Raw genomic sequence first — 12,189 nt, forward strand, 5'->3', positions numbered from 1 at the left:
CACAACCTTTGTGTCCAATTTCTCTGGGATTGCTGTCCATTGTTGGCTCATGTCTGGTGTTTTGAAAACTGTTGTTTCACATATTTATGTTTTCTCAGGTGGAAGGATAAATCTAGTCCTTACTTCACCATGTTGGACAGAAGTGGAAGTCCAAATTTAACTTAAAATAAGCATTTCCTTGAAAATTAAATTGACATTTGAGTAGCCACATAACTATTTGAGTAGTGCAGGTCTAGAGGATTACAGAAGTTCAGTGTAGCTCAAGTATGGAGAGCAAGAAGCATGTCACCTGACGAAGCTGGTCCAATCAGGCTCCCTGTGTTTGATTCAAGTTATTTGCCCTCCACCTCACCAACCAGCTTTACTCGGGCCCCCCTGCTCTCCAGACACGAGGTGCTTTTCCTGATGAAAAACCCCATTTGCCACTGCTATTGCCAGGTGTTTTAGTCACTGTCCACCCCGCCAGGGGCAGGGTTGAGGTGTCTTATATCTCCACTGAGCCCACCGTGGTGCTACCCAGGTCTGGTCTAACTGAATCCAACGGAAGCCTTCTGGACTCAGATGAAGTGCCTTCTGAAACATGGGATCTCACTCCGGTAAGTGAGGAAAGCTGGAGGTGCCAGGGAACATGACGTAGAAGTGCAGGTGAGGTAATAGCTTGTGAGCTGGATTTTCAACAGTGAGCAGCAGGAGACAGGATGGACTGTTCTGAGACAAGGTGGCTGAATTTGTTTTAAAACCGTGGCCAGCTTCATTATTTACCACTTGCTCTTTACTCTCACTCCTTTTTGACCTCACTTTACTTTTTCCCTCACTCCTGCTGACCTGAGATTGAATTTCTAAATAAAACCTTAATGCCAACTTTGCCTTAGGTGATGTGACATAGACCACCCTGTTTTGTAGGTCACAATCAGAACCTAGGACTTCAGGGCCCTGGAGAGTCCCTGAAGTGTGTTGGGCAGGGGAGTGATAAGTGTGCACTTTAGAAATTGCGCACTGGCTGCTGAAAGGAGAACGGGTTTGGGGGTAAGAGCAGAGGCAGTGAGGTTGCTTAGGGACTAGGTGCTAGAGTGTAAGCCGGAGCTGCCATCTGCTTCCACTAGGGTGGTCATGTTGAAGCAAGGGAGAAGCAGATGGATTGGAGACAGGTTTGGAAGGTAGAATCAAAAGTAACTGATGATAGGGTAGGTAAGAAATAAGAGGGTGAGTGAGGGGTCATAAAGGACTCATAAGTTACTGGCTTTATTAATTGGGTGAATGTTATTGCCCTTCTCTGATATGAGGAAGACGGAAGCAGAAAATTTGGAAGGAGAAGATGAATTTGAGTTTGAGCATGTTGAGGATACCATGGGCCATTCAATAGGATGGATTTAACTCTGATTTCATGGGAATGAGCATGAGTGGGTCAGTTTCCCAGTTATTCCTGAGGTCTAACGTATTATTCAGGCCTAGTCATTAAAGATCCAGAAATTGAAGCTATCTGTGGCAGAAGGAGGGGCCTTAGAAGGGAAAGAGTAGTTGTTCACCTGTTAAAGAGGCGACCAACCCACAGATACAGGGCAAAGTTGAGACTCGAACACTGTGCTCAAGACTTGGGGTGGGTAGTGGAGGCAGGGGAAGCAGGATTTGTTGGTCTGGGAGCTTCTGGTTGGAAGTCACTGTGACCTCACTGTCCTTTCTGTGCCTTGCCCATTGGCCATCTCTCCAGAGTTACTAGAGACATGACCCAAGTTTCTTGGATGTTTGGTTGTAGCCAGTAACAAAGCAGAGGTCAGGCCTCTGGGACTGGAAATGTGTCTTTTTATTAGTTTACTTTCTGTCCTGTAATTCACTTAGATGCCTGCAGATATTGAAAGATACCATAGGTGTTTAGAGAACCAGGGGCCCTGAAACCCTGAACAGGAAGTTGAGCCCCAGCTACAGCCCCCTTACTGTGGCAGTCTGAGCTGTGTCACCACAGGCTTGCTGAGAAGCAACAAGTAACCCCAAAGCCCACTCAGGGCTTCTCGACCGCATTTACTTGGGCCTTCAGCTCAGTAATGACCTCTCCCTGCCACAAAGTCCCAAGGCTCAACCTATTCACTGGGTCCCTGTCTGGAGCTTTGAGGATGTAGATTTAATGCTGAGAACAAGTCTCATCCCATACATGAAGCTTGGGGCTTTTGGGCCCTTGCCGCAGGCAGCTATGAGGCAAGTCTAAGTTATTACTCAGGCCTAGTCGTTAAAGATCCGGAAATTGAAGTTATTTGTACCCCTGCCAAGCACAGCTCTCTGGTCTGGAAGAATACTGCTGTGTCTTGAGTGGATGAGTAATTCTCTGCCCACTCTTCAGCTTCATCTGTAGGCGAGGCCTCGCTACCTGTGTAAACAGACTGACTGGGCAGAGATTTGGCAAACTGCCCTGCACATGTCCCCTCCACCTGCCTGCTGGCGGGTCTCATATCCCACGAGCTGGTCCCCAGGGAAAGCAGCCTATGGTAAAAGGACGTAGTTTTGGCTCTTGTCTGTAGGATTCTAGTGAGCTTCAATGCCACACACATTTACAGAGCATCTATTTGCTGCTCTATTCAGCATGTTGCTGCAGGGCACTGCTGGTCCTTGCACTGCTGATGTTCATGATTTGAAGGGGCAGGTGGACCTGTGACAGCTAATCCTTATATAAGGAAATTAGGAATCAGTCCTCTGGGGTACAAATGACTGGCAGCCCAATAACCCAAAGTATTGCAATCCAATAAGGTGTCCTGGAGGAGGTAGCAGGGCCAAGTCATTGGAGAAGCAGTTCTTCAGACAGGTGGAGATCAGACACATGGCACTCCAGGCAGATGGAATGCCCTGTATGTACTGTGTACACAAGACAAAAAATTGATGAGGAGCAGGATCTGTTCAAGCAGCAAGATGAGTTCTAAGGTGTCTGAGGGTGAAGAGGTGGGAACAGAGGAGGTGCAACAGCCAGGACAGGACAGCTCCCAGAGGACCGTGCAGCCGCAGTGGCACATCCGTGATTCTGCATGTGCCCTGGAGCCCAGGCGGGCATTTGAACTTCATGGGGGTAGACAGGGACATGATAATCATGGAAATGTGTGTTTTGGAAACGACTGGTCTGGAGAGCAGATCATTTGGAGAGGAAATAAAGAGTTCTTTATGATCAAAAGATTTCGGCAAGAACTGAGGGGGGTCTCAGCTGAGGCACTGGCAGTTGGGTTGGAAAAGAGGAGTAAAGAGATAGAATGGCTAGGGCTTCTTCCCCAAATACAGAAGAGGGAGAGGAAGAGGGAAGGTGATTCCCAGGAGGCATCCCAGGCATCTGCCAGGAGGAGGAAGGCCCCAGTTCTGAGATGGGGCTTCCTGGAGGAGCAGCAGGATGGGGGCCCAGCTGCCAAGCAAAAAGGGCCTGCGTGAAGTCTTCCGATTCTAAGCTGGCCTGCCGCCTTGCAGTGCTGCTGCCAGTGTGAGCTCACGTGGGGATCTGGGGAGAATGGTCTCGTTGCCACAGGGATGGCCACACCGAATTCCAAATCTTCTCAGATGTTGACACACTGTGAGGCTCCCAGCCTGGCCAGTCCTGATCCTTGCTCTGCTGAGGAGGAATTTCTGTTAAATAGCCTGCAGAATAAAAGCAACCGTTTGGTTCATTTTCTTGTGGCAAAAACACCCAAAAGTATTAGGATGATTTTAGCAGCTTTTAGAGGCCTTTGGGGGCAATTACCAGGACTTGGTTATGAAAAGATCAGACCTCTTTTGCTAAGATTAAGTGATTTCCCCTGGGCCTTTGTAGAACTGTTGATAGGTTGATGGGGACCCATCCAAGGTACTTTTCCTGTGGAGGTCCCAGAGGCCAGGACGTCTGAGCTTTCTTGGAGAGGGGATGGGGATGAGTGGCATGTGTGGCAAAGAGGAAGGAAGCCCCTAAGTCCCAGCATCTTGGCCTTCAGATGAAGAGCAGGCAGATCCTTAGATCCCACCTCATCTAGCAGTCCCACTGGACCAGTCAGGGCACGTAAGCTTGGATAAAGGGCAGGGACAGGTCCAGACACACAGCCAGTCAGGGGTGAAATCAGGTGCAACCCCGCATTCAAGTTCATGGCTAATATATCATGCTGTGTTCTAGAGTGAAGAGACATGGAGTGGACTTCCAGCATTCTAGCAATGAATATGTAGTGTGAATAAAAAGTAAATCTTTAAAATAAGCTACTAAGATAGTGGGACATTGTATGTTATTGTAATATAATTTGGAATATCCTGACTGAGAAAGTACTTAACAGATATTCATTGAAAGAATGAATATTTCCATACTCACTTGACCATAAGGGCCCAGACTGATAAGACCACAGAACATCTGAAAATGCTGAGGTACAGATAACCCTTTGGAAAGAGGCAGAAAATAAGTAAAATAGCAAATTACACATAAAACGATATAGGCTATTTTAAAAGGAAAATTTAAAGAAGATTGCTAATATCAAGTACTTCTGGGATCAAATTCAGCAGGAACAGGAACGGAGAATGATGCAAAAAGTTTAGTGCATTGCTATGACCTGATAAAATGGTAATACACAAGGTATGTTGGTGGCAATGGCTGGGACCCAGGCAATTATTTTGTTGCCAGTGTGACATAATATATAATTCTGTGTAAGAGACTCTTTGCTAAAACCCATTTTTCTCCCAATAAAAATTGATGTCTCTGAAATCCTTTAATATATAGCTCTTTATTTTCTACTTGGTACAAGAGTGGCACAGTTTCAAGGTGGGGCTGGAGTGTCAGGCTGGGACTAGAAGCAGCCTGGATGTCTGGGGGTCTGCAGTAGCCGGGGAACAGTTCCGAACCTGAGCAGACAGACATACTTGGGCAGGTATAGCTGTAGGTCACCCTAGGGGTTCATTTTCAACATCTATTTAATAACAACAGCAGTAGTAGGCCGCAGTTTTGGCACACGAAGAGTCAGGCTGTATTTTAAGTGCTTTACATGCATTATCTCACTTAATCATTCCAATGCCAGTAGGTGGGGTGTTATTATGATCCCCATTTTGCATATAGAAACCGAGATCCAGAGAGGTTAGGTAACTTGCTCAAAGTCACAGAACAAAGAGACGGCGAGACCGGCATATTGTCCCCTGGAGATCTAGCTCCAAGAGCAGTATATCTCAGTGAGGCATCTCTGCTTGGGACTGGGATGAAGTAGCGTCAGGGGCAGCAGCGTGAGCGTACAAGCCTAGCGTGGGACAGGTATAACAGGTGGCCAAAGGGAAATGAATTCTCAGTGGGTTTGCTTCTGCTCCAGCCTAAACCCCAGACCTGCTTCTGAGCCCTGCCCTCTACCCACACCTGCCTTCAAGCTTTTTTCTTATGGCTTTAGAATAACGCACTGGGTTATGTTATCACAATGCTCCAGGGCTCTAGCCCTCTTAAATCTTGAGCAAGAGCTGTTGCTCAGGTGGAGGCTACTGAGGATGAAGCAAAAAAAAAAGAGGATTTGTGCATTTGGGTGCATTTCAGTTATGATGGGATAGTGAAAAGGTATATTTGCCCTCCACAGGTGATGTCTCAGTGTCCAAGTCACATCGCAGGACACGTCTGCCGGTCTTGGGCATGGTGTTGAGGAAGTCAGGCTGTGTGCTCCCTTCCTTAACCCATCCTTGGGCAAGTTCACAAGTTGGGTGAGCATTATCTGTGGGAAGGGAAGGGCTTACTGTACACAGCTCGGGCTCTTAACTCACTCTGGTTTTGGATGGGACCAGTAAGGGAAAAGTTCATGGATTCTACGCCTTTGGTTTTCTTGTCTCCTGGTGTGCTGCAAAGAGCAGCCTGTGACCAAAAGTTAATAGCCAATTAGAGAGTAGCAAAATCCAAGACCAGAAAACGTGTCTGCATCAGTTAAGGGTGGATGCAGGGCTGCTGCTGATTTTTGGTGTCAGAATAGAATTGCCAGGCAGTGGGATAAAGATAAAAGGGACCAGAATTCTTCATAACTCTGATGAATGACGCTTTTCATTTAATACCAATAAGCAGCAACCATTAGCTGTATGTGTCATTCCTTGCATCATTGTGTTTCCAAGGCAACTGGATTACCAGGGAGACTTGGGGAGTACACTTTCAGCCTGGGAAATGCTGTCCCCTTACTTAGAGTTACAACTTGCATTGACATAAGAGGTTACTATTTTGGTCCTAGATGGACCTGGATATCATCCTTTGGGTCTGACTGGGCTTTCCCTCCCCTTCTCTCCTTCTCTGACTTTGGACCAAGAAGGGTAATTGCTGCTCTAGGCTGCCTGACTGCCAGTGCAGGTAGAGATCATGGGCTTCTGACTGTCTGCTTTGGACTGTCTCTTCCAAGACAGGTAACCCCTCTGGAGAAACAGAGGAAGTAGAAAGAGATAATAGCACATTAGAGAGAATGCACCAAGCATATGGTGGCCCAGATTCCAGAAGAAAAACCTGAAAGAACTCCAGTATGGCAGGAGAAGAGTGCAAGCAAGGAGACAGGTGTAAAAAGCCAGAGAAGTAAGCATTGGAGAAAGTCAGTGTGGGGCTTTAAGTATGGGGAGAGAAAATATTTAATTTGTTCTTTGAAAAGATCATTTTGCTAGTTGGAGAATGCATTGTAGAGGTATGAGAGGGGGAGCAGAGAGATCAATTAGGAGGCATTCACAGACATCTAGGCAAGAGATAATGGAGGTGTAGAATGGGGTGGTGTCGGTGGTTATCATAAGAAGTGGGTAGATTGGGGAGATGTCTAAGAGGTTCAGTTGATAGGACTAGGAGATCTATTAGATGCAGTAAGTGAGGGAGAGAACAGAGTCTAGAATAACTACCAGGCTTCACCAATGTACCCCAAGTTCCTCTACAGGATCTGGCCCAGAGTAGGTATTCAATACATTTTTGCTAAATAAACAAAGAAGTGAATGAATGACCCATTGCATTTTCCCTGGAAAGGGAGCTGTTAGCACCTCTACTGTACTAATGTGAGGGCTAAAAAAGCAAAACTTGCTCAGGATTAGAGCCCAGATACAATAGCTGCCCAGGTCCGTAGTTCTAATGGCAGAAGGGTTAGTAACCAATTCCTTAGGCTTCTATGCACGAATCTCCCAGGCAGGTAATGATTCCAGGGGCAGCTACTCAGCGTCCTCACAGTCATTTAGGGTGAGAGATTGGGAGCAGCAGCTCATTACATCTCTGCTCACTACTTCTGTACAAGTGGGATGGTTTCATTATGCCCAAAGAAATTGGTCAACAATGGAAGACTTAATCAAGTCAGTTATTTAGCCCCTTGCAGTGAAGGGGGGTAAAAAAGGTGTGTGACCAACTGCAACTAAATCCAATACAATTAGCTTGTAAATAAAGGCAGAGTCTTCCGTCATGATGGATAATTTCACTGTGGGGGCAAATCTGAACACCAAAAAATGGGTACATATTCAGAGTTGATGGCTGTGGCCATTTGGGCCAGCTCACCATCACACCTGCACCTCGTACATTCACTCTCCAGGTGGTAGAATTCGCCAGAACAGGAAATCATTATGAATTTAAAAGGCTCTAAGCTAGAAAAACATTGTGCTACCCTCTCATGCACGATTAAAGATGATGGTTAGCTACTGTATAATGGTTGGCTATTGTATTGTAAAATGGGTGGAAGAATGTTCCACACAGTTCTCATTTTACCTATGGTCATAGCTACCTAGAAGTTTGTTTCGTTTTGTTTTAGCTCTTGATTTTTAAATAAGCCTCTCACATAGTCTGCAGTCCAGTCTGGAAGCCAGAGGCCCACTGGCTGTGGGAGACTGGGAATCCCCGCCAGACCTCAAGACATGACAAGAAATAGAACTCAGGGAGTGAAATTCAAACTGGCCATGGGGGCTGGAGCCACCCAGCCACCTATTTTGTTTTTTTTAATGTCTCTTCTTTTAGTTTCCTTTCTCTCTTTCTCTTGTGACACATTGCCATGACTACAACCATTTTAAAATGGAGTTGGACTGGCCTTTGGATAGAAGTCTCCTTACCCACATTTGAACTGGGCCCAAGCATTTGGGTTGGGCAAAAGGACCACTGTAAGTAACTGTCTGAGTGGCTGGCAGGAGAATGGACATCCTGACCATGAGCCTGATGGCCGTGGACTTTCTGAAGACACAATCAGTAGTCAGTCAGTGTATAACTCGGAGTAGCTTGTCTTGTTAACCCGCATAGATAACTGGGTGTTCTTTTCTTAACTTATGTAATTGTACCCCTTTCTTTTCCTCATAAAAACCCCTTGCTTTCACCTATAAGTGGAAAACTTTTCTGGTGACCCTGGATTCTGCACTCCTGATTTGCAACTCTGAGACCCCAAGTCAAGGCCTTTCTCCTTTTATCAGTTTTGCCTCCTTTTCTCAGTTCTCTCTCTCTCCTTCTCTCCCCTCCTTCCCCTCACTGCCCCCCATCCTTTCTTTCTGTGAGTAAAATTGCAAAATTTCCAGAATCTCTCACTTGGCCTTAGTGCGTCTCCATATCAGTAGGTGATTCCAAAGGAGGGAGAGAAGTAGGCCATCTCTATATCAGTAGGTGATTCCAGGGGTCGGGGGAGCGAGGGCACTCCTGGACCAGAGAGCTTTCGTGGAGTCCCTTGTTGCAGCTGGGTCACGAGAGACAAGGGCGAGCAGAAGTGAGCAACTGCTTATAAGTAATAAATGGGTTTCTCCCACTTTATTTTGCCCTTTGAGTGATTTTGGCTCCAAAGGTTGTTTGCCCCAGGCTGGGAACATATTTTCCCTCCTGGATTTACACCTGGAGGTAGTTGGCAGGAACTCTGAATCCGAAATCTGTCTCCATGGGTGTGATGTTTAGGTGGGCTGCCCTAAGGATGGTGGAGAGATGCCTGGACCCCCCCCCCACCGCCCTGTGGATGGTGGGGAGGCCCCAGTGGCTGCAGTGGTAGCAGGTGCCACTTCACTAGGGAGCCCCCTATCCATGGGGCCTCCACTTGGGGAGCCCTTAGTGAGAAATTGGTCTAGGGTAAAGCACCTCCTGGAGGGGTGGGTTCTTCCTCAGAGGGGAAGGGTGGAGACACAGGAAGCTGTGAAATTAGCCCTCCATGAGATAGAAGACTGCTTAGAGGTCCTGAGTGGCTGTGTGGCAGCCGGGATTGTGGGATGTTTGTTTCTAGAGATAGTTGAGAGGGTTATTGAGGAGAGAGACACACTCCAGTGTCACTTGGAGGAGCTGGACGATAACCTAAGGAATGCCCTTAAGAAAGAGAGGTAGTTATTGAGAAGATAGGTTGTGCTCCTGGTTAGCAGCCAGGGAGGAGGCAGCAGGAGAATCCGGGCAGCAGGAGGCCGTGGGGGAGGGGGAGGGAAGAGCGGTGCCTTCAGCCCTGGAGATGGTAGAGGACGTGTCAGGGGAGGATGAAGGGGTGGGGCCGAGGGCCAAACTGTTGCTGAGGACACTGCACCAAGCACCAATCCCTCCTGCATTAAAGGCCCACCTGGTTGTAATTAAGAAAATAAAAAAGCAACAACCACGGGCTCCTCATGGGGAGGAGCCACCCCCTCCCCAGGTTGTGGAGCACTCCATGCTCCTACCCTATACCCAGGAGGAGCTGGGGGACATGAGTATCCGGTATAATATGTACCCCCAGGGCCCCGATGAGGAGTTGTTCATGGTAGGAATGAGAAATCTGGTGCTGCATACAGCTCCCCCATCTCTCTTTGGGTCCCAAGTGACTATTCTTGCCCCCCACATAAGGAAACCCATAAATGAGGCTACTTGTACTTTAGCAGGTCTAGGGGAGGTGGCCTGAAAGCCTTGATACTCAGTGTGGCTCTCAGGACCCCTGGGAGCATCTCAGGCCTCACCCCAGACCTATTCAGTCAGCATCTGCACTGAACAAGATATCCAGGTGTTTCTTATGATGATTCAAGTTTGAGAAGCCATGTGAGAATTGATAGAGGGGAAGTGAAAAACAAAACAGCAAACAAAACCAGTACATTAATAATCTTCTATCTATTACAAAAGCAACTTAAAAGTCAGAACCAGTTCAAGTGCTCACAAACAGGATGCTGGGACTGTTGAGAGCAGCCCCAGTGAGCAGGTGGCCCACTGTGATTCCCCATGGGCCTTAGACTCCTCAAGATCATGTTCACCCTAGGACCAAGTGAAGCACGTCATAGCTGTGAGCTGTTCCAGCCAGTCACCCAAGCCAGCTTGCTACGTCACCAAGCTAGCATGTCTCAGCACCTTGCCTTTGAACATTTGGTAACTTCTTTGGTCCAGCCTTGCTGCAAGTCATTAAGAATAGAAATCATTTCCACTGAACCCCAGGTTTCTGTTAATTTTTCCAATTTCCTTTTTATTATTAATTTTTTTATAACAGGCAACTTTGGCCTAATTAACGCCATTGCACTTAAGAAAAGCCCCATAGTGGTCCCATATTTTTCTAAGGAAATGAAAAGGTCACTATGCGCCAAATCACACACATTCTCTCAGCTGGTCCAGAAGACAAAAAGTCTTCTCTCTAATTAGTCATTTCTGACGCTGTTTTTCATTTACAAATGTTCTTTCCATATAATTTTCTCAGCTTCCAAGTTTATCACCCCTCCCCATATCAAGAGGTGGAACTTTCCAAGTCTGCTCACACACTTCCTGTCGCCAAATTTTACCTAACGCAGGATTCCAGGGAGCTATCAGCCAATGCCAATGGGCAAAGAGACATGGAGCATCATACAAAAGCCCAGATGCTGAAACACCAGCAAAGTTGCCACCAATAGCCTTCAATCACATCTTTCACACCTTCACTCCTGATGTGCCTTCTCCTTGACCACAGACAGGTGTCCAACCCCTGGGTGCATCCTTTTACTCTCAGCCCAGCAGCCTCCTCCAAGCCTTTCTTCCTTCCCTCCCAAGCCAGGTCCCCTCCATGGTAGATCAGTGAAGCGACTCTGGCCCCAGGCCCCTTGGTTCCTTTGCATTCATCTCTTTCCCTCACACCTGCCCAACAAAACCCCAACCCTGGCTGGACCAAAAACCCACAATCCAACTTCTTTGCTTTCAGAACTAGCTCTGAGTCCAGCTAGAAAAATACCATGCAGCCATGATTAGCCCCATTATGAATCAGGGTCTGTCCTCAGCTGAGCAATCCTTGCTGTCAGGCAATATTTTTCCATGGCTATAGTGAGTTTCACCCGCATTTGTCATCCAACAAATGAGGCTAAAGCATTAGGTTGTGAGGAATATGCCAAGCTCAAAAAAGCCTTGTATGCCTGCTAAGAAACCAGCCAGCAAAACTTTAAATGTTTACATTTAGTCTCTACTCTAAAACTTTTCTGCTCTCTTCAAGCTTTCCAATCACTCGTCATCCTTCTTGCCTATAGAAGGCAACCTTGCTCTTACTTCCCTGATAAACTGGGACCATCAGAAATTACATGTCTTACCTCCTGATTCTCCCCTTTTCTCAGTTTATGATAGTCTTCTTTGCTTTGACCGGTTTACCTCCATCCTCAGAGATGTTCTTTCCTTCTGTTAAGAGGTAAGCACTTCTCTGCTCACATACTCTCATACTCCTTTCCTTTCTGGCACCTCATCACTATTTTCTTCTCTTTTCTGATCGTTCAGTCTCCTTTTCTCGAATATGTTTCTCTCTACTCTAAAGAAAAAATTCAAGTTGCTGCAAATAAAGAAAAAATCCTCTCTTTATTCTTTATCCTCCAACCACCTCCATATATTTTCCCTACCCCTATACTGCCGGAGTTCCAGGAAGAGACACGGCACTCACTGTCTCCACCACTTACTCACTTCCCGCTTATCATCTACTCTACTTTGACCTCTGCTCATCACTCCACAGAAACTGCTCTTCTCAAGGCCATCAATAACTACCAGGTTGCTAAATGCAAGTCTCACTCCTCTTTTTACTTGACCACTTGGTAGCATGGAATACTGTTGACCTGAAACACTTCCTGAAACACTGTACTCCTTAAACACAGTTTCTCTTTTAATTCTCTTTGGGGTTGCCACTTACTTACTCATCCGTTTGACATACTAGGGTTCCTTCCTCAAGTCTATGACATCTTTCCCTGGACGTTCTCCTCTATTACAACGGTTCCAACTACTACCTCTAAGCTCAAGATCATCCTCCCCCTACAACACACACAATAATCAAACTTATATCTGCAGCTCATCATTCTCTTGGCCTCCCAATTCATATGATGAACTACCTGCCTGACATCTCT

The sequence above is a fragment of the Manis pentadactyla genome, chromosome X (assembly GCF_030020395.1).
Source record: "Manis pentadactyla isolate mManPen7 chromosome X, mManPen7.hap1, whole genome shotgun sequence".
Classification (NCBI taxonomy): Eukaryota; Metazoa; Chordata; class Mammalia; order Pholidota; family Manidae; genus Manis; species Manis pentadactyla.